Source organism: Eptesicus fuscus, chromosome 3 (genome assembly GCF_027574615.1).
Source record: "Eptesicus fuscus isolate TK198812 chromosome 3, DD_ASM_mEF_20220401, whole genome shotgun sequence".
Classification (NCBI taxonomy): domain Eukaryota; kingdom Metazoa; phylum Chordata; class Mammalia; order Chiroptera; family Vespertilionidae; genus Eptesicus; species Eptesicus fuscus.
Genome location: NC_072475.1, coordinates 65,929,204 through 65,953,367, shown reverse-complemented (window position 1 = coordinate 65,953,367; position 24,164 = coordinate 65,929,204). Strand labels below are relative to the sequence as shown.

The 24,164-nt window shown below is 41.8% G+C and overlaps 1 protein-coding gene across 2 annotated transcripts in view; it reads right to left on the bottom strand.

Moving 5' to 3' along the window:
• USF3 (upstream transcription factor family member 3) overlaps positions 1-19,524 on the bottom strand; it is a 53,853-nt gene extending 34,329 nt beyond the window's left edge. The window contains exons 1-2 of one of the 2 annotated variants that reach the window (XM_008146605.3): positions 19,266-19,524; positions 1,264-1,379 (exon numbers count right to left, since the gene is read on the bottom strand). The gene's annotated coding sequence lies outside the window, so the exon portion shown is untranslated. The remainder of the gene's footprint in view (positions 1-1,263; positions 1,380-19,265) is intronic. The other variant, XM_054713963.1, reaches the window with a different exon arrangement.
• Between the last annotated feature and the right edge of the window lie 4,640 nt (positions 19,525-24,164).

Here is a 24,164-nt window from a genome sequence, read left to right as displayed (position 1 = left end):
AGGGGCATAGAAAGGGAGTGGACTGACAATTCTCAGGGGGAAAGGGGTGTGGTGGTGTAGGAAGAGACTGGACAAAAATCGTACACCTATGAATGAGGACAGTAGGGGGTGGGTAAGGGCAGAGGGTGGGGTAGGAACCGGGTGGAGGGGAGCTATAGGGTGAAAAAAGAGAAACAATTGTAATAATCGGAACAATAAAGATTTATTTTTTAAAAATCATAATAGTAAAGAATGTATGTACTCTAAGAAAATATACACATATGCCAAAAAAGCCTGAAAGCAAATACATTGAAATATTAATCATAGTTATGTAAGGCCAGCAATAATAGAGGTGATTTATTTCTCTTTTCTAATTTTCTTTTTTTTTTTTAATATATTTTATATTTTACGGAGAGGAAGGGAGAGGAATAGAGCGTTAGAAACATTGATGGGAGAGAAACATCAATCAGCTGCCTCCTGCACACCCCCTACTGGGAATGTGCCCGCAACCAAGGTACATGCCCTTGACCAGAATCGAACCTGGGACCTTTCAGTCCGCAGACTGATGCTCTATCCACTTAGCCAAACCAGTTAGGGCTCTCTTTCCTAATTTTCAATTATTCTGTAATGAAAACTAAAATGCTTTTAAATCTCAGGGATTGACAATCTTTCAAAAGAGGTTTGTCAAGTTGGGCTACCTGCTCTGGTGTGCTGGAGGACGAGCGGGTGTGGTTCCCCATTTTTCTCTGTCAGAGGAAGGAAGAAGGCAGCAAGTATGGAATCAGAAGCCAGCACAACTGTAAAACCTGATTCTGCCATTTCCTAGCTGTGACGTCCTGGGCAAGTTGTATTACTTCTTAGAACCTCACATGCCTCATCTACAAAATGGGTCATAATCACAGTATCTAGATTATTGAGGTATTTCAAGAAAGGAAGGAAAGAATGCAAGGAGAGCACAACAGCAAGGAGCCTAGCAGTAAGAAGAAGTCAATAAATGCTAGCTACCATTATTAATGAGGTATTTTAGGTTAAGGCTTTAACCTGGGAAGTAAGTGAAGGGTCCTGGCAAATGGTAGAAGTGAATGCAGAGGTGATGACAGGAAGTGCTGGCAGAAGCAACCTAAGGAGAAATGTGTGCTTAAGACCCATTTTCAGCAGCTTATTCTACCTTCTCCTTAACACTTGTGAAGTTACGTATCTGCTTAAAAGCAATACACTCACATTAAATGACCATATAATGATAATGTGGGACATGTGAGAAAATAAATCCATCACTTTTCTTACCCAAAGGCTTGCAGAATTTCTTCACTTTTGATTCCTGGCTTCCAACGCCTCCCGTTTATGATCCAAATCTATCATCTTCTGCCAGAAGATGGTCTATAAGTTATGTTTTCTTCTTACTACACAAGAGAAAAATCAATACATGTTTATAGCAGCATGTAAGACAAGAACTGGTGATCTATGGCATGCAGGTAGATTTTCACTTGCAAGGCAATAAATGTAGTTGCTTTCAAAAGTCACTTTCCTAAGGCTTTCCCATGCTCCACCCCACAAAGATAACAGCACTGCAGCTATGGGGTGGTTGGTCCCCAGGTGACTTTCTCCTTTCTCTTAGGCATGCTCACTATCCCTTAGGTTCTCACTGTCCTCCATCTAGCTCTTACACTAAGGCCTGTCCTTAATTCTAAAATTATCTTTCCTTTAATTTCCTACTCCCCAGCTTCACTTCTCTCCTGTCAGAGTGACTGAAAACTTACTCACGGACCTTTCACTAAGGCTACACTAGGAAGACAGCACTCAGACCTGTGCATTACATGAGTTCTGTAAACTAAAATTAATTTTAGGCTATAATAAAGAATTCAAAGCATTTATTTGAGCAAAAAGAGCTGTAGCCCAGGTGACAGATTCAGGTAGCACCCTAAATTGTGTTCCACCAAGTTAAAGGAGAGGCTTGGGGCGGGGGGGTGTTTTTAAATATGATTTTATTGATTTTAGAGAGAGAGGATGAGAGAGGGAGAGATAGAAACATTGATGAGAGAGAAACTGATTGGCTGCCTCCTGCACGCCAACTACTGGGGATCAAGCCTGCAACCCTGGCATGTGCCCTGACCGGAATCAAACCGGGGACCTCTTGGTGCATAGGACACAGCTCAACCAACTGAGCAACACCAGCTGGGTGAGGTGGGTTTTTTTATAGCAGTAGTTCATATCCAGGGTCCCAATTAGGTCCATTTATAAAATGAAGTATCAAAATTGTGCAGTCCTGATTAGACAGGGCAGGTCTCAATCCATTGGTAAAAAAAGGAAGCCAGGGTAGAAAGAGAAAGCAGAGAGTTCAGTCTGAGGTTCTTCCCAAAATACAGAGTACACGAGGGACCCCTCTGAGCAACCAGCTGCTAGACTCGTATTGTTCATAAAATCTGGGCCCTCAGGTAGACCATGGGGAGTCCATCTCAGAAGATAAAGCCCTTCTTGAGGTTCACATCAAATAATCTTTCCTCTGCCGAAACCGGTTTGGCTCAGTGGATAGAGCGACGGCCTGCAGACTGAAAGGTCCCAGGTTCGATTCCGGTCAAGGGCATGTACCTTGGTTGCGGGCACACCTCCAGTAGGGGGTGTGCAAGAGGCAGCTGATCGATGTTTCTCTCTCATCTATGTTTCTAACTCTCTATCCCTCTCTCTTCCTCTCTGTAAAAAATCAATAAAATTTATTTAAAAAAATAAAAATAATAAAAAAATAATCTTTCCTCTTATGAAACACATCTCTAAAAACATAGATTTGGGGGCTTCATCCCAGACAAATGAGAAGAACTGGGTAGAGCCCAGGAATCTGTCTTTTTCAACAAGGTCTCTAGAGGTGATTTTTCTTTTTCTTTTCCTTTCTTCTCCTCCCCGCCCCCTCCTTCACATCCTCCTACTTCTTCATCTTTTTATTTTGAACAAAAATGTTTGAGAGAGGAGAAACCAAGATGGCAGCATAGGGACACACCTAAACTGATGCCTAGCACAACAACTTCAAAACTACAGCTAAAAGACAAAACGGACATCATCCAGAACCACAGGAAGTCTGGCTAAGTGGAAATTCTACAACTAGAAGGGAAGAGAAAAGCACACTGAGACTCAGAGGAGCTGCGGAAGTAAAGTGCAGAGGTACGGAGGCGCACGCGCGCAGAAAGGGCTGGCAACTGAGTACGCGGCTGGCTTTTTCAATCCGGAGGGAGACACAAGCTCCCGACTGCTCTGAACTCCAGTTCCGGGCGAGACTCTGGGGACCCAGACTCATACGGGGAGAAACTGGACTGTCTGGCAGCGGGTGGAACTCGAGGGCGGCTTTCTCTCAGAGGTGCTTGCAGCGATTACCACAGGACACTGATACCCGGGGGCCTCGTAGGGCAGGGCTGACGGGAAGCCATTGCTGTTTGCTCCGCCCTGAGACTCCGCCCCATCCAAGCTGTGCACAGAAGCTTTTGCATATGAATGGCCTGGTCCTTTGAAATCTAAACTTACCTAACAAACTGCAGCTCCCCTGCGAGCCTGGTTGCCCCTAACCGCCTCTGCCTCAGCCTCCCCCCCCCCCCCCCCCCCCCGCCACCATGGCTTTGTCCAGAAGGACGTCCTGATGGATGTCTGGAAGATGTCCAGTCTAATTAGCATATTGCCCTTTTATTATTACTTTAATACTCCTTCTAAAACTGACACAAATCACCCTAGCTGGTTTGAACTCAGTAGGTAGAGCACTGGCCTGTGGACTGAAAGGTCCCAGGTTCGATTCTGGTCAAGGGCACATGCCTGAGTTGCGGGCTCGATCTCCAGTAGGGAGCATGCAGGAGGCAGCCAATCAGTGATTCTCTCTCATCATTGATGTTTCTGTCTCTCTCTCCCTCTCCCTTACTCTCTGAAATCAATAAAAATATTTTTTTAAATAAATAAAACTGATACAAATCAATGAGCTCACAAAATTAAGGTCCACATGGAAAGAGCAGTGAACTTAGGATTAGGAAACCTGAGCTTTATTTCTAGCTTTGCTAGAAACAGAACTAGAGTCAATCATTCAGGTATGGATTGAGTACCCATACTGCCCAGGAATGGCAGCTATAAAGATGAATAAGGCAGGTCTGCCCTCAAGAAGAACTCAGCCTGGATCAAAGCTATCTAAAAGAACTTAGAGCAATGGAAATATTCTGTATCTGTGCTACCCATGTGATTGCCATTAGTCCTAGATGGCTACTAAGTGTTTCAAATGTGGCTAGTGAGGCCATGGATTAAGTTTTTAATTTTATATAATTTTAAGTAATTTAAATAAAATTACTGCATGTGGCTAGTGGCTACTATATTGAAGAGCACAGGGAATGGGGAAAAATAAGTAAAAAGATGAATAAAAATATTAGTTCATGAATGTCAGCTTCCTGGTTTAGTTATTGTAATACAGCTATATAAGACATCACCAGTGGGGGAGGCTGGGTGACGTGTACATGGACTCTTTGTACTATGTTTGTAACTTCCTTTGAGTCTATCATTATTTTGAAATAAAGTTTTTAAAAGTGAATTTAAAAATTGGTTAAGTGCTACCTCAAACATTTATTAATAAAATGCTATGTCAGAACAAAACATCATGCATGTTTCTTGTGAAACCAAAAGACTACTAGGTCTTGGAGAACGGGTAGGATTTTGCGAGGCACAGATTGGAGAGTTAAAAGGATTATGAAATAACATTAAAAAGCCCTATGAGTCTGAGGGCTGCACCAGGACTATCCAAAATATGGCAGGGAGGGAAAGAGGCAGGAGGTGAAGGCAGAAAGAGATCTTGGACCAGACTGTCAAGGAATTTTCTTTGCCTAATGAATGAGCTCAGATTTTATCTTCAATAGCAATCCACAGACTAGCACTGGTCTGTAACGAAGTTCCTCCAGTCTATAGTAAAATGAGAAAAAAAGGACAATAAATTATTTTTCCTTTTTTATTGACAATAAGTCACTAACTTAGGTTTACTGCTCAATAAATTTTTATATATGAATACACACACGTAACCACCTCTCAGATCAAGATATGGGACATTACCAGCTTCTCAAAGGCTCTCTTGAGGTCCCTGCCACTTAAGCCCTTGAAGTACTTTGAAAAATATATATTCAAAGAATATATATATTTCCAAAGAAGATATACAAATGACCAACAGATATATAGAGATGCTCAACATCATTAATCATCAAGGAAATGAGATCACAATGAGATCTGACCTCATATCTGTTAGAATGAGTATTATCAAAAAGTCAAAATGTTAGCGAGAATGTGGAGAAAAGAGAATACACTGGTGGGAATGTAAATTGATACAGCCATTATGGAAAACAGTGTGGAGGTTCCTCAAAAAGTTAAAATTAGAACTACCATATATGATCCAGCAATCACATTTGTGGGTATATATCTAAAGAAAATAAAATCACTATCTCAAAGAGATATCTGTTCTCCCACTCACTGCAGCAGTATTCACAGTAACCAAGACAGAAACAATCTAAGTGTCCATTGACAGATGTATGGGTAAAAAATATAGTCTATAAAAAATGGATTAAAATTATGAAATATTATTAAGCTTTTTTACAAAAGAAAATCCTGACATTTGTGACAACATGAATCAGCCTGAAGGACATTATGCTAAGTGAAAAAAGTCAGAATGCAGAAAGACAAATACTTCATGATCTCACTAACACTGTATGTGGGAAAGGAAAAAGTCAAATTCATAGGAATAGAGGTTGGAATGGTGGTTACCAGTGGGTAGGGAGTAAGGGAAATGGGGAAAGGTTGGTCAAAGATACAAACATTCAGCTATAAGATAAATAAATTGTGGAAACCTAATGTAGAGCATGGTGACTATAGTTAATAATATGTCTGTAACATCAATAATCATAATAGTCAAAGAGTTTAAACAAGCCATGTTTCCATCAAATGAGAAATGAGAAATAAAATGTGGTATAGCCACACGATGGAATATTATTTGGCGATAAAAAGACATGAAGTACTGATACATGCCAGAGCATGGGTAATCCTTGAAAACACTATATTAGTAAAAGAAGCCTGACACAAAAGGTCACATATTGTATTATTCCATTTATATGAAACTAGTGGCCCGGTGCACAAAATTCGTGCATGGGGGGAGGGGGTGTTCCTCAGCCCGGCCTGCAACCTCTCCAATCTGGGACCCCTCGGGGGATGTCCAACTGCCAGTTTAGGCCCCATCCCGCAGGGGCCTAAACCGGCAGTAGGACATCCCTCTCGCAATCCGGGACTGCTGGCTCCTAACCGCTCATCTGCCTGCCTGCCTGATTGCCCCAACCACTCTGCCTGCCGGGCTGCTCGCCCCAAACTGCCCCCCCCTGCCAGCCTGCTCGCCCCCAAGTGGCCCCCCCTGCCGGCCTGCTCACACCCAACTGCCCCCCCATTGGCCTTATCACCCCCAACACCCCCCCCACTGGCCTGATCACCCACACCTGCCCTCCCTTCTTGGCCCCTAACCACCTCTACGTCGACCCCGCCACCGTGACTTTGTCCAGAAGAACGTCCGGAAGGTCGCCCAGTCTAATTAGCATAATACCCTTTTATTAGTATAGATGTCCAGAAGAGGCTAACCCATATAGACAGAAATTAGATTAGTGGTTACCTGGAGCTGAGGAGGATGGGGAATGACTGCTAATGGTGGGAAAGAGGGTGTGTAGTTCTTTTTGGATGATGAAATGTTCTAAGATTAGATTATGGTGATGGTTACACAACTCCCTAATTATACTAAAAAACACTAATTTACATTTTAAATGGGTAAACTTTATGGTATGTGAATTATAGCTCAGAAAGGCTGTTCAAAACAAAACAAAAACACCTTTGATAGAAGTCTCATTGGGTAATTTGAGATTCTCTACCCAGTCCTCTTTTTCAACAGTTTATACATCGGCTTTCTTTCAGCATACAATATAAAAATTTTATTTAGTTACCAACTATCCCCAATTTCCCTAATACAGGGAAAATGTGAAGTCACCAAAAATAATTACTGGCATTTATTTAGGAGAAAACCCAGTCTAACTGCTCATTGGCAAACTGTGTTTTCTTCTCACCAGGAAGCATATTAGTGGTGAAGGTTAATTTAAATAGTGTCTTAAGATACAATGAAAAACCGAATTCTTATAAAATTTTCAAGTTATAATTAAAGTATCTTAATTGAAATTATTTTATGGCATACTGCTCCAACATTCTTGGTCCATGGTTTGAGGAATCTTTATATTTAATTATTTGCTGCTGTTTAAGGCATTCCTATGTATTTTACAATTATTTAAAATGTTTTATGGAATGGCTACATAGGTATGCAGTTCTTAAATGCATTCTATTTCTTTAAATGACATCTCTAGTAAATCCTTAGTCGTCTCCAATCAAAATGACATACCCTACTAATCAAGAAAATGACCCACAGAAATTATAATACAACTAGGCTTAAATCTCTGGTCTGGTTTATAGACATTATACCACAAGTCCAATTTGCCCTCTGTAACAAAAAGATCTTACTTATTTTGATCATTTGATCACCTTGCTTTAACAGCTTTTTCCTTACAATAAAAGTAGTATATGCCTAGAAAATAAAGCAAAGCATAAAAAAAATAATAATAAAACTACTTTCAATCACATCACTCAACAAGAGTCCACAAGAATCAACGTTAACTATTTGCAGATGACATGATACTGCACATAGAAAACCCTAAAGACTCCATCAAAAAATTATTAGACTTAATAAATGAATTCGGCAATGTAGCAGGATACAAAATTAATGCCAAGAAATCTATGGCATTTCTATACACCAATAATGAATTTACAGAAAGAGAGACTAAAAAAGCAATCCCATTTACCATCGCACCAAAAAAATTAAGATACCTAGGAATAAATTTAACTAAGGAGGTAAAAGACCTATACACGGAAAACTACACGACACTGAGAAAAGAGATAGAGGAAGACATAAACAGATGGAAGAACATACCATGTTCATGGATTGGTAGAATCAACCTCATCAAACTGTCCATACTACCCAAAGCAATCTATAAGTTCAATGCACTTCCCATTAAAATACCAACGGCATATTTCACAGACCTAGAAAGAACTTGCCAAAAATTCATCTGGAATAAAAAAAGACCCCGAATAGCCACAGCAATCCTGAGAAAGAATAACAAAGTAGGTGGGATCTCAATACCAGATATCAAGCTGTATTACAAAGCCACTGTTATCAAAACTGCCTGATATTGGCACAAGAACAGACATATAGATCAATGGAATAGAATAGAGAACCCAGAAATCGACCCAAATCACTATGCTCAATTAATATTTGACAAAGGAGGCATGAACATACAATGGAGTCAAGACAGTCTCTTCAACAAATGGTGTTGGGAAAATTGGACAGATACATGCAAAAAAATGAAACTAGACCACCAACTTACACCATACACAAAAATAAACTCAAAATGGATCAAGGACTTAAACATACGACGGGAAACCATAAAAATACTAGAGGAATCCATAGGCAGAAAAATCTCTGACATATGCCAAAGCAATTTCTTCACTGATACTGCTCCTAGGGCAATGGAAACTAAAGAGAAAATAAACAAATGGGACTACATCAAAAAAAAAAGCTTTTGCACAGCAAAAGAAACCATCAATAAAACAACAAAAAAGCCCACTGCATGGGAGAACATATTTGCCAATGATATCAACGATAAGAGTTTAATCTCCAACATTTACAGGGAACTCATGCAGCTTAACAAAAAGAAGATAAACAACCCAATCAAAAAATGGGCAACTGATCTAAACAGACACTTTTCGAAAGAAGACAGAAGGAAGGCCAAAAGACATATGAAAACCTGCTCAAAGTCACTAATCATCAGAGAGATGCAAATCAAAACAACAATGCGGTATCATCTCACACCTGTCAGAATGGCTATTATCAACAAGTCAACAAATGACAAGTGCTGGCGAGGATGTGGAGAAAAAGGAACCCTCGAGCACTGCTGGTGGGAATGCAGACTGGTGCAGCCACTGTGGAGAACAGTATGGAGTTTCCTCAAAAAACTAAAAATGGAACTCCCATTTGACCCAGTAATCCCACTTCTAGGATTATATCCCAAGAAACTAGAAACACCAATCAGAAAGGATATATGCACCCCTATGTTCGTAGCAGTACAATTCACCATAGCTAAGATTTGGAAACAGCCGAGACCGGTTTGGCTCAGTGGATAGAGCGTCGGCCGGCGGACTGAAGGGTCCAGGTTCGATTCCGGTCAGGGCATGTACATTGGTTGCAGGAACATCCCCAGTGGGGGGTGTGCAAGAGGCAGCTGGTCGATGTTTCTCTCTCAATGTTTCTAGCTCTCTGTCCCTCTCCCTTCCTCTCTGTAAAAAACAATAAAATATATTAAAAAAAAAAGATTTGGAAACAGTCTAAGTGTCCACCAGCAGATGAGCGGATTAAAAAACTGTGGTACATCTACACAATGGAATACTACGCTGCAGTAAAGAAGGAGTTCTTACCATTTGCAACAACATGGATGGAGATGGAGAGCATTATGCTAAGTGAAATAAGCCAGGCAGAGAAAGATAAATACCACATGATCTCATTCATTTATGGAATATAATGAACAACATAAACTGATGAACAAAAATAGATCCAGAGACAGAGAAACATCAATCAGAACGTCAAACCTCAGGGAATGGAGGGGACAGTGGGGGTAAGGGAGGAAGATCAACCAAAGGACTTATATGCACGCATATAAGCCTAATCAATGGACACAGACAACAGGGGGGTGGGGGCATGAATGGGAGGTGGGGGGTAATGGGGGAATAAGGACACATATGTAATACCTTAATCAATAAAGAAATAAAATAAATAAATAAATATAAATAATAGAGGGAAAAAAAAGAATCAACGTTAACATTTTTATAGATTTCCTTGTGGGGTTTTTTCTACAGACACCTGATTTTTTACAAATGTTAGACCACAAGTAACATTGTATTCTGCTTTTTACTAAAGGTGAGCATTTGTCCATGTCATTAAATATTCAAAACTGTGATTACAGCATTTATGTTTAATACTATGTAGTATTATACACACACACACACACACACACACACACACACAAATTTTTGATCACTGATCATCTTATTTACTGCTGTAGGCATCTTTGTTCTCTGTATTTTGATATAGCAGCTACTGTTTGCATTTATCTTCTCTAGCATTTTAAGTCTATAATCCTCTACCTAGAATATCCTATTACATGGTCTACCCGGTTCAACTCATTAAAATCTTGACATACCGGTATTATAGTGCAGGCATAGCACAGGGTGCTTTTAACACCCAAAGGAATCCTTCCTCTATGTATGTGGTTTCAGCAGCCGCTTTCCACCTTGGTGGGGACTTGAGGAGCTGTTTAATAGCATGCTGTTGTCAGTTCTATTTTGTGTAACTGCTATCAGTTCTACTCTCTTTTGCCATTAAAGAAATCTTACATCCCTTAACAATGTCTGTTGGCTCCATCCTGTCAATACGTCACCATTATGTTTGGCGCAATGTCAAGGAGGTTAATAATGCAACCATGAAATACTATGACATATACAAGAATATGAATTAATGAAATCCTGCTACTAGAGTTTCTACTATGAAGTTGAGTCTAACTATATCTCAAGAATAAGAAATAAGTCAAAAGCATAATTTTCTGAATACATTTTAAATTTTTATATTTAAACCATACAAGTAACCTGTTCTATATAAAAATTATTTTTGAGATATAATTGACATATCACATTACTAGGTGTACCAGTTAATAATGCGGATTTTTTCAATAGGTGGAGTTACACATATGTTGATATATATGTGATTTGATATGTATGCTATTTTGTTGTATTGACAACAAGCTTCAAAAGTTCATATATCAAATTTGCTGAAGGTGTTAACATCATAGATATTTTTATGCTTAAAAATGTCGAATCCTATTTCATGCCAAAAAAAAAGAGCATTTGCGGGAAGTTTTCATTCATTATTTTGAAGAAAAGTGCTGCTGAAAGTTATCATATACTTTGGGAAGCTTATGGTAAACATTCTTCATCTTAAGATACTTGTGAACACTGGTTTAAACGCTTTAAAAGTGATGATTTCTATGTGAAAGACAAAGAACGTCCAGGTCAATCGAGAAAGTTTAAAGACCAACAATTACAAGTATTATTGGATGAAGATGCGTGTCAAACTCAAAAAACAACCTGCAGAAAAGTTAAACGTTGCTCAGCAAACAATTTCCCATCTTTTACAAGCAACGGGAAAGATTTTAAAGGAAGAAAAATGGGTGCCACATCAACTGAATGAAAGACAAATGGAAAACTGAAAAGTCATCAGTAAAATGTTGCTTCAACGGCACGAAAGAAAGTCTTTTTTGCATGGAATTGTGACTGGCGATGAAAAGTGGATTTATTTTGAGAATCCCAAAATGATGGGTTGATCCAGGTCAACCATCAACATCGAATACAAGGCCAAATCGCTTCGGAAAGAAGACAATGCTCTGCGTTTGGTGGGATCAGGAGGGTGTGATGTATCATGAGCTTCTAAAACCAGATGAAACTGTTAATACTGATCGCTACCAAAAGCAAATAATCAATTTGAATCACGATTTGATCATAAAACGACCAGAATGGGCCAGAAGACACAGCAAAGTAATTCTGCTTCATGATAACGCACCATCACACACTTCAAAACCAGTTAAAGACACATTAAAAGATCTTGCCTGGGAAGTATTAACCCACCCGCTGTATTCACCAGACCTTGCTCCTTCAGATTACCACTTGTTCCGATCGATGGCACACGCACTTTCTAAGCAGCACTTCAAAACATACGAGGAAGTGGAAAATTGGGTCTCTGAATGGTTTGCCTCAAAACAAGAAAGTTCTATTGGGACGGTATCCACAAATTACCTGAAAGATCAGGGAAATGTGTAGTTATCAATGGACATCACTTTGAATAAAGCACTTTTGATGTTTCTCTTGAAATTATCGTGTTTTCTTTGATTACAAAATCTGCATTATTAGCCGATACACCTAAGTATATTTTATCCTTTGGTTCAAAATTTAATGTTATCGTTATTTTATTATTCAAATTGTTCAAGCTTTGGCCACTGGGCACTCTTTCAGGTTGGGTCCTTGTCCTTTTAACACTGCCCCGCTCCTCCCCCCTACCCCTGCATTTTAGTACTTTCTTACTTTTGGGCCCTGTAAGATGCTCCAGGCCCATCTTGTGATGTATGTCGTATTGGTCGTGTTTCTCTGGAGTACCCTGACTACTGTAGGAGGTAAACAATGGGGATGCTGATGAAGAAATGAATGACTGGGTAGGGTGCAAGAAATTGTTAAAGCTCCTAAAGTGATTTTGAGGCACAGCCGCTGTAATCACTAATAGATCCTCTAAGTCCCTACATATTCTTTTCTTCAGATTAATGAGTGGAATGGGAACAGCCTTTGATATCAGACCTAGGATCAAATCTCAAAGCTGACATTTACTAGCTATTTGGTTTTTAAATAAGTATTCCTTGAAGTCTTAGATCTTCACATTTAAAATTTGGAGATTATCGCCAACCCCTCAGAGGACTGTTGTGAGTTTACATGATAACACATTTAATAGGTCAAGCAAAGTGTCTGGTACATAGCAAGAGCTCTGTAAACATTAGTTGTCTTTTTCCATTCCGCCCCCTCCTACCCTCCACTAATTCACTGGGAAGTTAGAGGTCATCTGCTACAAGTTCCTTAACCAGATCATACATTTATCATATTAGACCTCTGTCTATACATCTATCCTTTCAGCCCACCAGACCATCCTAAAGCCAACTCCACCATCTGCGGAGAGGGACTCTACACCTGATTCTTTCCTCTTTAGCACTTTATTTCCTCCTTAATCCTCTTTTGCTTCCAAAATACAAAAGGTTTCCTCATATCAAACAAGAATTTACTGCCTTTTCTTTCTGTCATTCCATTTCTCTCCTAGTATTCCTGTGAAATTTCTCACCTTTCTTTCATTGGCCAGTCCTTCTTAAACCCATGGCATTATGCCTTCTGGCTGTTCTGCCAACCGAAACTGCTTTCTTAGAGGTCAGGGACTATTTTCCACCAAATCAAAAGGCCTTTCTTTGTCTTCCTTCTCCTCTCTGCAAGATTTGGGCTGCTGAACTCTCCTTTTCCTGGAAATTCTCTCTCCTCTTTTCCAATTAGGCATCATCTTTCTCTAATATGAATCCTTGTCTTTCTCTTACTTGGACTTCCAAAGCTCAATGGTTGTTTTCTGCTTGCTTTCCCCCTACAAAGTTTCAAATTGTTTCTGTGTAAAAGTCATTATGTTTTTATAATAAAGCTACCTTTCAACACTGATCATGCTCCAAATCTTTGGTTAGGAAAAGCCTTCTTCAGAACATTTCATTTCAAAGCCAGTTAACAAGTCTGTTTGCAACATATTAATCTGCTTTGCCTCCTAAGAGACCTACTTAAAATTTCTCCATTTTATCAATGACATCAAAATTTTAATCTGGCTCTAAACTCCAAAATAATCTTCAAATCTTATCACCAAATCCTATCAATTATTTTCACAATCTTTTTCTCCTGCTTGTTACTACCACCTTAGACGAGGCCCTGTTTTACATATACCTGGCTCTTAATACTCTTTTGCTCCCAGTCTTTTTCCCACTAGTATTCTTCAATGGTTTTATAACTCAATGTCTTAGTAATCTAGCCAACTCACTGTATTCCAGCATGTACCCCTCCTGGTCCAAACTCTACAATACTGTGTTTCCCAGCATCTACTGCATCAAACCCACTCTTGGGTCCGACCTTCCATGGCTTACCTAACACTCCCTTCTTCACTGACCAGTCTCACTCATCCACTTACACCTGGTACAACCCAGGAAGGAGCAGGGTAAGAGAACTAATCACGGCATCTACTCTTCCCTCCTCTCCAATTCAGATAGGTTCTTCCCTGTGCTCCTTATCAGCTAGTGCATTTTTAGCTAAATCTATGCTACTTTTTCACTGAAATGACTTTCCACTTCGTTCTGCTTATCTAAATCCTATTGACTTCTTAAAGCCCAGTGCAAGTCTATCTTCCTCTATAAAACTGTCCTTAATATTTCTAGCTAACACTATACCCTCTACCTTTGTTCTGGACTCTAGCTCTCCGATTTCTCAGTAATCTTGTTACAAAATATACCTTTTCTCTCATATATTATTAATCTCTCCTTTCCTACTAGTGCTTTTTCATCAAACATATCCTTTTTTTTTTCCCATTAGAAAGGCAAAAATGTTTTTTTTCTCATCTTTCCACAGCTTTTAGATGTTCCCTTTCTCCCACCCAACCATCAGGTTCCTTCACTGTCTTTTCTTCCTCACTTCCCATTCACTCTTCATCTTGCTGATACCTGGCTTTTATTCCTAAAACTGCTTATATCAAACTCACCAAAAGATCTCCACACTGCCAACTTCAATGAACTTTATAGGAAATACCTTATGTTTGGCCTTCTGGCAACTCCTCACTTGTTCTTTGGAGAGCTTCTCTTCCTCATTCCTGAGGTCTGATGGGACCATAAAACATGGGCTCACCTCTGGGGTGGGCAAGGGGCTGACCAATCAGAATCTGTCCAAGAAGGAAAACTGGCTGAGACTGAGTTAGCCTCAGAGACACATGTGATCCTAGAAGCCGCTGTGCCCTGGCCTTCCCAAGGCCTCATTAGTCCATCTTTCTTCAATTCTGTGAGCTTACCCAGTATCTATCCATAAATCCCCTTTTCTGCTTAACTTAGCCAAAGGCAATTTCTGTTGCTTATAACCAAAGAGAAAGTGGTCCTGCAAGCAGAGATAGAAGTGGTACCGCTCATGGTTACACTACAAATTTCTTCTCTCTGTCCCCTTGGCTGCAGCTTCTGTTGTTTAGGAAATTATCATAGCTAAGGGGAGAATGCTTTTGCTAGGAGACCTGATAATGGATTCATTAATTGGGAGGTATGGCTATCAGGGTCTCCTCATGCAATAAGGCAACGGACAAAAGGGAGTTACAAGGAGAATAGATGGGAATTGTGTGGATCCTGGGGCATCTCTTTGAACTAACACTAGCAGGGAAGTAGACTACTGCTACCTCACACAGGCAAGATCTGCAAAAGCTCAGACCTCTCAGGAATACAAGTTTGCAAAACACCTGTGTCTGTCTGGTTCTAGAATCCAAGCTCTTTAACATACCACTTTCTACTAATATCAACCTACTTGCAGTTCTTTAATCAAGAAATTCCCTCTTTCATTTCCATTCCTTTGTATCTGTTATTTTGTCTGGAATGCTCATATCAACTTTCCAACTGGGAACTCCTAATTATCCTCTTTGAAACTTTCTCTGATCTCTGGAGGGTGGTCCCAAATATCCTGACTTACTACTTTATAATATCTTAACATGAAATACACTCTAGATGCTCATTGGTTTTTCCCGCAAGGCTAAAAGCTTCTAAATGGTAGAAACTACAACTTTCATATTTGTATTCTCGACAATTACTCAGTATGGGAGTAATAAGTGCCTATTGAAAGAGTATCTGGTCTCTCTTAATTTCCTATGGTATTGACCATTGCATAATAGATTTGGGGTACTTATGTTTAAATTAGCATCTAATAAGTACTATGTTCAGTTCCTTAATTATTTGATATGATGTTTCCCAATTCTCCTAATAAGTTTAAAAACTTCTTAAGAGCTGAGTTCACACCATTTACTAGTTCTGTATTCTCTTCAGTACCTAAGAGTGTTGGGCACATGGTAAGCACTCGATAAATACTTGATGAACTGAATTAAAAACACAGTATTAGCACATTTAATGGAAGCAACTTATCATGCTCTACCGATCTAATTAAAAGATCTGGCCTTCTGAAGTAGTGCAATTGTACCCATATGGAGAATTTAATGAGAAAAAGAAAAATTATCCAATTGGACAGTTAACAGTTTCTTTCTTAGTAAGAATTCCACAAATATTTTAAGGATAACAAGGGTCAACCTCTAGAGCTCAGAGTAAGAAACTCAAGGTCTATATCCCTGTGCATATTGCAAAGAAGATTACATGCTAAAGGGGTCTATCACAACCATAATTACTTAAATTCCACTAACCCCTAACAAATCCATAACAGGAGTAAAAGATAAGAATACTTAACAGCAAAATTAATTAAAGCCAAATCAATCTACCTTAAAGATGTCTATGGTTATCTTTGCACAATATATAGCACAACAGTTGTTTACTCAGCCAACAACCATTTAAGTGCCTACTAATGAAAAGTGCTGTTAGGGCCCAGGAACACGAGGGTGAAGAGAACACAGTCCTATGTTCTGGCTCTGCCATACTGCAACCGTATTTAAGAATACCATGTGAATCGTACCTCCCTGGAGCTGCTTCACTAGTGGTCTAGTGAAGGAGGTGGATCAACACATACTTCAGGCAATGTGATTAGTGTTAACACAGAAATACGTACAAGCTGTTACGGGGCCACTGAGAAAACAGTCAACCTACTGAAGAAGTCAGGAAAAGATATGGAAGAAACTGACATCCATATATGATTCCATGGGAGTTAAAGTGTGAGGAAGCTACCAAGACAGAACTTCTCATCTGGGATGGGATCAAACCTGAGACGATGGTGGTATGCTGAGAAAGACCAATGTTATTAACAAAAGCAGGGGTTTTACCTGCCTATCTGTGGGACCACAAAGAGGTCAAGATTCCTGTTGGGAAGCAGTGGGGAAAAGTTAGACACATGAGTGAAGGCCTAATTTAGAAGAGTCTGGAACACAAGCCTAGCAGATTGAACACTGTTCTAGACCAGTGATTTTCAACTGGTGTGCTGCAAGAGGCACACTGGTGTGCCGCAAAAATTTTTAAAGCATGCAATACCTGACTATTTAGTCAGGGACACTGACCTCTTTTCCCTCAGATTGTCAAATAAAAAAATGACAACATGGCCCAGCTGGCTTGGCTCAGTGGCTGAGCGCTGACCTATGAGCCAAGAGGTAACGGTTCAATTCCCAATCAGGGCACATGCCCAGGTTCTGGGCTCTATCCCAATGTGGGGCGTGCAGGAGACAGCTGGTCAATGGTTCTCTCTCATCATTGATGTTTCTCTCTCTCCCTCTCCTTTCCTCTCTGAAATCAATAAAAATATATTTATTTTTTAAAAATGACAACATGGTGATGGAAAAAAACAAAATAAAAATTTTACGAATGACAACAGCCAACACAATAGCCATCTGGTGTGAATGAATCAAAATTATACCTAGATTTTTTTTTTGTCAGATCAGCAAAAAATTTATTTTTTGGTGCGCTGTGGAATTTTCGTAGCTTATGTGTGCCACAAGGTGAAAAAGGTTGAAAATTACTATTCTAGACTTATAGTAGTTCTCAACCCTGACTGATGAATAGAAACACCTAGGGAGTTCTAAAAATATACCTATGGGTGAGACTACCCCATATAAAAAGTAAGAGAATCTCGGGCGGGGTGAGGGGGGGGGGGGGGGGCAGCATGACCTGAGCATTAAAATGTAAAAGTACACAAGGTGATTCTAAAGAACAGTCTGGGTTCAGAACCACAGGGCTAGAGAAAAGAAAGGTAAAGCATGACAGATATGGTTAAGACCCACGCTTGATCTCAGTCCCTGTTTATAAGCAACAATTTTGAGTTGATTATCTGGTGAAGCTTATCTTCTAACCTGAGAAACATTCTGTTTTAGTGTTTCTTTTCCCTTGTTGACAATGCTAAGATCTGAAAATAGGAAAATAGCCTATAAATTTCTCTTACATGACTGTTTCACTGACTGCACAATCTGCATCTTTTGAATTTTATTTCCATGATGGCCCATCGACAACTAATTTAGAAAATAATTATTTCAATCCTAAACTGCCCTTAGATCCCTGCAATGAAGTGCTTTTATATTAAAGAATGTTCTATGCTGCATCCATGTCTGGATTTCATAAAATTTCTCTTTTAAATTCAGGGAGCATGTAATACCTATGTATACAAAAGTCACACTGCTTAGACTAAAGCAAAATGGGATGTTAAGTATTCATTCCTGTGTTCCTGGTTTCAGCAGTGCAATAACTACAAAGTATTTTGCAACAGATACTTTCAGAGCACTTCACAAATAAAGGGAAACAACAAATGTACCCCATACAGCAACTCTGTACTACACTGAACAAGTGTCCTTGTGTGGGAGGGAAAAGTCATTAAGGTGATTGGAGAGTAGGACAGCCTGTTGATCCCTCAAAAAGCAGGTCTGTGCTTTTGCTTGTTTGCTTTTTTAAGAAAAAGCATAGATATGAATATCCTTCAGGTTCCACGTTACTCACTGAAGGGTTTATTCAAGAATACTTTGTTCGTAGGTAAGCGACTGTCTTCTTTATGCAAACTTAAGTTAGCCACAACTGGTAAAAAAAAAAAAAATGGTATGAGAACATAAGTTGGAAGCCTGTAGCTGAGATTTGCACACATGGGTTTATGCAGTCTCTTATTTCCAGATAAAGTTAATAAATGCAAAGGACTATACCCCCCACTGAAACCGTAGGGGGTAAGTGGGGAAGGTGGAAAGGGGGCAGTGAGTATGGGCGAACCCAACAATCACAATGTTAAACATGAACAAGAGTCCAGAAATATTTCCCCGGGAACATGGAGCAAGATTCCCAGAGTTGGTCATTAGCTTCTACCGCTCGTACTCGGAGAGGAAAAGAATAGCTTCTAAAAAGAAAACGCAAGCCTAACTCTGCGACACAGGGGTGAGAGTCAAAAAGCAGGTCACGTGAGTCGGACCAGCAGTTCCCAAGGAAATTCGGAGGGCGAGGAGAGCAGAGGGGGTGAACGAGACAGGAAAAGGTGTCGGGGGCGGGCAGAGGCCGCCCGGGTGACCCTGGGTGCCCAGCTCTTTATGCGCCAGGGCAGCGAGGAGCCTCTCGCCCCGCGCGCCTCTGGGGCCGGGGAGCACCGAGAGCCCCCCGCGGGCCTGGCACCAGGGGGCGCCCGGAGGTCGGGCAGAAGAGGGGTGCACGTAGCACCCGCGCTCGCACCCCACAGCCTCCGCAAGCAGGATGCCCACGAAAGAGGCACACTTTGCGCAGCCCTCGCCTCCGGGAGCAGGGAGGGGTGGGTGGAGCGGAGCCCGGAGCCGCCCCCCGGAGCCGCCCTCGCAGCCGCGGCCCCCGCCCCCCGCTCCGCTGTCAGCAGCCCCCTCCGCAGTCACTCACCCGCGGGCTGCGCGGTCTCGGCCGCGGCGGCGGCAGCGGCGACCCCCGCCCGGGTCATGATCCCAGGCGGGTAAGCAGGGCTGTCCGACCGCCCCGGCGAACCTCTCCCTCCGCGGCCGCCGCCGGCTCCTCTGGGGCTGGGGGAGCGCGGGCCCAGGCCCTCCTCTCCCCCCGCCCCGCCGCCTCTTCCTGCGGCCGCCGCCGCCGCTGCGAGCCGGAGCCCTCTAGGCAGGCGACCCGGCGGCAGCGCGGCCTCAACTTTCCCAGCCCCCCTCCCCCCACCCCTCCCCGCCCCTCCGCGGCGGCCGCTCGGCAAGCAAACAGCCTACCCTGGGTGAGCCGCACTCCCGCCCCTGCCCCTCAGCCTACCAATCCGGCCCCAGGGAGGCTGCCGTGATAGCCAATCACGGCCGGGGATCCCGTTGCGCTAGGCTAGAGGGCGGGAGGAGGTGAAGGGAAAATCGGAGAGCGAACGGGCCTCAGGCGGCCCAATGAGGAGGGCCGTGGGGCGGAGGTGTGCAAGTTGGGTTGAAGGAACAGGAAATATTCTTAAAGGTAGAGTGATGGGCAGGAAGGAAAGCCATTAGATGAATGGGAAAGAGGTGGGCCTGGTTCCTTAAAGGGGACGCCTTGAGAACCGGTAAAAGGCGGTGTTTTAAGAAACTTCTTTGTATCCTGTTCTCTGCTATACCTTCCACTATGGGAATTTGTAAGTGGAAAAACTGAAAAGGAAGAGGGCATCGAAGGCTTCAAGAATGATTAGAGAGCTGAGGGTGGGAAGGCGAGATGGTACCTCTGAAACAGGAGGTGAGAAAGCAGGAAGAGAATCCGGAGGTCTCCCGACGGCCCTTTCACGGGAGGATCGTCGCGGACCTGATGCTGCTCGAAAATGTAGGCTGTGGTCACGTCATCCTGCCTTTGCAACAAAGCACGGATTCCTGCCAACTGGAGACGACCGTTTTCAGAAATGTCGGGGTGGGGGTGAGGGGGCTTCGCAGCTGGGAGAAGAGAATGTGTGGCACGGGGGCATGGGGTTTGGGACCTCAAGCTCGGGGTCCTAGAGACCTAGATCCAGGAGGTGTAGAGCCGCGGGTGATGGGATTAGGACCTGGAGGTCTCCTAATTCCAAGATGGGTTTGGAGCCCTGGAACCGTGGTCACAACTCCGGTTTCCTGGTTTCACTTCATATTTCATAACCCCACCCCACCCCCCTCCTGAAACAGGTGTCCTCCATTTAGTGGGGGTGGTCAAGGATTTCCAAGTGCTTCCACAACCAGGTTTGTCATGTCCCAGATCTGAGATGTCCGTGGGCTAGACCAGGTAACTTCCAGAAGATGCACGGGGCATGGCATAATGGGAATCACTTGAGTATGTACACAGAGGAAGCCGACCTTGTATTGAGAAAAAGTGTAAAGTTAAACAGTAACCACATCTGATGTTTGTGCAGCAGTTTAAAAGCTATGGTGAGCCCTGGTGGGTAGCTCAGTTGGTCAGAGCGTTCTCCTGATAGGCCAAGGTTGCAGGTTCGATCTTGTCGAGGCACATACAAGAATCAACCAATGAATGCATAAATAAGTGGAACAACAAACGGATGTTTCTCTCTCTCTCTCCCTTCCTCTCTAAAATCAATTTTGTTGGTGTTCTTGTTAATCCTCACCCAAGGATATTTTTTCCATTGGTGGAAGGGAGGGAGGAGGGGGGAGAGAGAGAGAAGCATGGATATGAAAGAGACACATCCACTGGTTGCCTCCTGCAGGGAGTGGGGGACGGGGGAGACCCAACCTGCAACCCAGGTAAGTGCCCTTGACCTGGAATCAAGCCTGCGACCCTTCGGTAGGCAGGTCAACACTCTAATTACAAGTCAGGGCTCTCTAAAATCAATTTTTAAAAAGTTAAAAGCTTCACTGTAAATTAAAAATTAAAATCTATGATGAAACAGAAGGCCTGCAAAGTTGCTTATAAACTACAGAACTGTAAACAGTCTGGAAATGTTCTTTAACTCTTGCATCTTGGCATATGAAGTTCTAATTAGCCTCTGAATGAACTTAGCACAATCAAATCAAAGTTGCAGATGAGTAAGACCCTAGGATTCAGAGCCTAATAATAATGCTAGTAGTACCTCCCAGAAATTGTATAGTACTCATATGTCCAGCTGTAGGAAATAATTTCATTGTGATCAAAATATAAGGTATTCTGGCTTAAAAACTATTTCAGCGTTATGTGTGATTTTCTAAGCAACTATATTTCGTGGAATCTGAAGTAAAATAAATAATTTTGATGGCTCAGAAAATATGATTTAAGAGTTTTGTTGGACCACCATTAAATTCACATTAAAACCTTTCTGGCACAATTTAGAAGTGTTTAATAAGACAAATTTTCATTTAATGAAAGGTCTCAATATTCGCTCTAATTTTAACTCTCATCCCTGACTGAAGCCCAAATCCCAGTGCCCATTCAGCAATGGTTTACTGTATAACCTCATAGATATGAGAGGATGACATCAAATCAGCGCCCCCGTCCAATTTACAGGCTAGCTGGCGACTGCTTATACTCATGATACAATATGGTGGCCAAGTGAAACCTGTTTCCTTGCCTCCAGGCCAAATCCATTTTTCACAGGGCTCCAGTGAATCTGCCTTTCACTCACATATTTAAGACCCTTCAACGGCTCCAAACGACAATTTGCATGACTTACAAACCCCTTGCATTCCTAGTTTCATTTCGTGACATCTCTGTTTGCCTACATCTGGGGGTGGATGACGAGGGGCCAGCTGCTGACCAAACAGGGTTGTGGGGGAGGCATAGGGGGCAGCTCTAGGCTCTGCTCCACCTACCCTCTCCCTGCTCCTGGAAGCGAGGACTGCGCAAAGAATGCCTTCTTCTGAGGGGCCACTGCCTGCGGAGCCTGGTGAGGTTCCGTTTTCAGAGTGCGGGCAGTGCGTGCACCCTTTTGCCCAACATCTGGGAGGCCCGCGCCCCCTCTTGCCAGGCCCTGGCGCTGAGCTCTGGCCCTACGAGGCGCGCAGGGTGAGAGATGCTCCAGGCTTGCATTTTCTTTTTAGAAGCTCTCATAAATGAATGGCAGCGATACAAGCGAATGGTCAAATTTTGAAATCTAGCCCTGACTGGTTTGGCTCAGTGGATAGAGTGTTGGCCTGTGGACTGAAGGGTCCCGGGTTTGATTCCGGTCAAGGGCATGTACCTTGGTTGTGGGCACATCCCTAGTAGGGGGTGTGCAGGAGGCAGCTGATCGATGTTTCTCTCTCATCCATGTTTCTAACTCTCTATCCTTCTCCCTTCCTCTCTGTAAAAAAATCAATAAAATATATTAAACAAAAATTTTGAAATCTAGCCCTGACCGGTTTGGCTCAGTGGATAGAGCGTCGGCCTTCGGACTCAAGGGTCCCAGGTTCGATTCCGGTCAAGGGCATGTACCTTGGTTGCGGACATCCCCAGTGGGCGGGGGGGGGAGGGGGGGGTTTTGCAGAAGGCAGCTGATGGATGTTTCTCTCTCATCGATGTTTCTAACTCTCTATTCCTCTCTCTTCCTCTCTGTAAAAAAATCAATAAAATATATTTTTTAAAAAAATTTTTTGAAATCTACATATTTTCCAAAGAAACTTTCCAGTTGTTTTTCAAAGTGATTGTAATGTTTCACATTTTCAACAGCAATATATGCGGATTCCAGATATTACACATCATCATCAAACCTTGATGTTATCAGTCTTTTTAATTCTAGCTTTTATAGTGGGTATAACGTGGACTCCCATAATTTTAATTTCTCTACTAGAGGTGTTGAGCATATTTTTCATGTTTGTTTATTGGCCAGTTGCATTGCTTCTTTGGTAAACTTTGTCCTAATCTTGGGCCATTTTCAAATCAGGATGCTTGTCTTATTTAATGGTAAAAGTTCTTTGTAGGTTCTGAATAAAAGGTTTTTCTCTGATACATGTCATGCAAATATTTTCACCCAGTCTGTGTCTTGAAAAAACAAAATAGCTTTATTGAGGTATGATTGACCTACAAGAAACTGAACATACTTAAAATATACAATGTGATAAGTTGTGACATATGTGGACACCTGTGAAATCATACTGTGGATGAAAGGGCCACATGCTAACATGACAAACTCAGGGGAGGCCTGCATGGCAGTCTTGCAAACTCAGAAACCTAAAGTAACCACAAAGGATGATCTGAAATTAAACTTTAACTAAAAGCAGTTATGGGGGGACGTTACCAGTATATCCTAAGCCGGTATCTTCAATGACAAGGTCAACCTTTACCTTAACTGAGCTTATCTGTCTTTTTGCATCTATAACAAAATACCCTTTGAAATGTCTGGGTAACTTGTAACTTCCCTTTTTCTGGACCCCTTGGGGCACAACCTAATGTGCTGGGCGCCAGGACAGATACCACAAATTCCTTCATTATCATGTTAATTGTTTCTGCACCCACCTAAGTATGTGTCTATCCTTTTACTTTTTATCCAATCCCAGGGGTTTCCCTGCTTTGCTTTATCCCGCCTCTCTAGTCTATCACCAATGGATTTCAAGTAATCCACCTACTTCCCTTTCCTTTGATTGCAATGTATAAATACAGATATAACCACCATTCTCCGGAGCATTATCTCAATTCATTGAGGTTCCGCTTCCCGGCATATGTCGACAGTTTGGCTCAAAGAAATTCACAAAAATTCTTTAAAGGTTTCAATGGTTTTTTACGTTAACAATAAGAAATGGACATATCCATCCTGCCCTCTTATTTCCTGATGCTCCTTATTAATTTCTTCCTCTTGCCCTCATCCTGTTCTTCAGGAAACCACTAATCTGAGGTCATTACACGTTCCTTTTCATTTTCTATAATTTTATATAAATGAAATCCTTCAGTATATACAGTACA